A 2,720-nucleotide genomic window follows, 5' to 3' on the forward strand; every position below is an offset into this window, starting at 1 on the left:
ATAAAATTGAATAATGAATTGCCAATTGCATTGCCATTTGAATATGCTTCCATAGTTGTCTTCTTTTAAGCAGTCAAGTGCACCACATCAGTTTGTTTATTTAAAAAAACATTTCTGACTGCAAACATGGAAGATAATGATTCAATAGCCAAACTCAGACATTTCTCAAAACTGGACTTTCAATCCAAAAAGGAGATAATAAATGATGGAAGACCAATGCCGGAGCTTAACGGGTTGCTTCAAACTACGGGACAGAAAGTAACGCGGTCTTTTCAAATAGAGTGGTACCGCCGAAAAGACTGGCTTTGTGGCTGTGCTGTGGGGTAAGGACTCAATACAGTCAATATTGGTTGAAGATGCCAAAATAAACAACTCAAATTGAACCATGTTGAAATGCAATGTTTTATCCTAACATCCACTGTCTCCATTCCTTCGCCAGGACAGAAGGCTACAATGACATCAGGCAACATGAGCAGCGATGAAGAGAGGAGTATGAGAGAGTGCGAGCAGTACGTGCAGAAACACAACATCCAGCAGCTGCTGAAGGACTGCATCGTCCAGCTGTGCACCTCGCGGCCAGACCGGCCAATGGCTTTCCTCAAAGAGTACTTTGACGGACTGGAAAAGGTGAGGTGTCAATCATGAGCTGACATCTTGGGAGTCTCGTGTGCATTCTGCTCTGCTCTGAAGTCGGTTACCTTCGTATTGGATATTATATGCTGTTGTCTGAATGACCGATGTGCTGCTCTCACATTGGACTTGCTGCAGTTGTATGCTGTGATTTTGGTTTTTGATCATTTGGCGGGATAACTTAATATTAGTGTCCTCGTGGACTCACCAACCTTCTGGATTTTTAATTAACCATTTGACTAGCAACTGATATTGAAACAGGCAAAAATGATATTATATTACGCATGTAAAATGTTGATTTAGAAGCTTTTTTTTCGGGACCATTAGAACAGATTTAGATGGCTTAGAAATACAGACCATCTACAGTAACCTTTAAAACATACATATGTCTAAATAGTCCCGAGGTTTCACGATTGAATGCTGCAGTAAAAGTCCTCAAGGAGTGAGGGAATGGAAGCGCCCACTGACCGAGCGCTCCCCTCTGGGCCTCGGCCCGCGCCACCAGGAGGAGAGCATGCAGATGCTGCTGCAGCAGAAGGCCTCGGGCTCCCGCTCGGACTCCCGCTCGGACTCCCGCTCGGAGGAGGTCTCCCCCCCATGAACCCCGTGGTGCGGGGGCGCCGCCGCCGCGGGGCCATCAGCGCCGAGGTGTACAACGAGGAGGACGCCGCCTCCTACGTCAGAAAGGTCAGCCCCCGCCGCCGCCGCGCCTCACCGCTGTCGGAAACGCACCAGACATGAGCTGCGTGTCCTCGGATGCGATTGGTCAGGCCCAGGGGTGGACTGGGACAAAAATTCAGCCCTGGCATTTTCTGTCCAGACCAGCCTACTACATTATCAGCACTAGAGGTGGGACGAGACGAACGGGAAGAACCCTGTATGTACTTTATTAAAACAATTTAATCAAGTACATACATCCGAATAATAGTACAGCACTGCAAATAGCAGTTGTTGCTTCTTTTTTTTTTTTTTTCAAGTTTGTGTCTCTTGTGCTGCTGACAAGAAAGTTATGAAACCTGAACAGGAAGTTAACAGACATCCTGTGGTCGCTGCATTTCAAACCCCCATATCTACATATCTACAAAATCCTTGATAAATATCACACTTGATCCAACGCTAAATTCTCTCTTGCAGTTTTTAGTCTGTGAATGTGAAAATCTTTTGGTGTAAGCCCAGCATTAGTTAAAACCAGACTCGGACAATAATAACAAGATATCCTGACAAATAATCTAAATAGAAACATATTACAGACAGTAGCAGCATTAGAGCTGAAACTCATTTGTTTCAACTGTGACTCAGTCATTGTGAAAACATAAATAGAGAATTGAATGTTTTTTATCTGTAGCTGCGAGAAAAAGTCTAAGACATGAATTACAGGTCTGAACAGATATGCATTCTCATATCAGACATTAGACTTTTTCACACAGCTATAGATAAAAACAAAAAATATCAATTCTCTATTTATGGTTATATTTATATATATTGCCCTACTTCCTTGTCCGCAGCCAGCCAGCTACACTCCTCACCAAATTCATGACCTGCAAGAAACAGCAAACAGAACTTGTTCTCAGTATCTGTGTACTGAGTGACAAGTATATCATGTAGACTTTTTGTGACGTAGTGACACTTAGTGAACAAATTTACCTGTCATGAAGGATGACTTAAGTCTCAAAAGAGCCCCAAGTCCTACCTGCATAACTGTTCATTGAACTTAAAAGAAATGCAGATGTTTGAAATTAAAATCATCAATATGAAAATCTTCAACCAGGAAATAAACCTTTGTTTCAACCTGAGATGAAACATGTTGCATAGTAAACTCGCAAAGTCAAGACGAATCTCTCTCTCTCGAAGAAGAAGAAGAAGTTCTATTAGGTCAGGAAAACCTGTTTGACAGGAGATGATGGTAGCAGAGAATATAAAGAGACATTTATGAATTACCAATTGTCACTTTATCACACATATAGTATGTTTCTTCACATAAACCTTTAAACATACATATTGCATTCCTCTCACCACATGTAATAGTCATTACCTCAGTAAACAATCAATTAATTGAAAGATTACAATAAATTCAATGGCAAATATTGCAA

At 41.9% G+C, this 2,720-nt stretch overlaps 1 pseudogene; it reads left to right on the plus strand.

The window, feature by feature from the left end:
* The first annotated feature begins 403 nt into the window (after positions 1 to 403).
* LOC115533527 (cAMP-dependent protein kinase type I-alpha regulatory subunit pseudogene) lies at positions 404 to 1,374 on the plus strand (annotated as a pseudogene).
* Positions 1,375 to 2,720: the final 1,346 nt, after the last annotated feature.

Source organism: Gadus morhua, chromosome 2 (assembly GCF_902167405.1).
Source record: "Gadus morhua chromosome 2, gadMor3.0, whole genome shotgun sequence".
NCBI lineage: Eukaryota > Metazoa > Chordata > Actinopteri > Gadiformes > Gadidae > Gadus > Gadus morhua.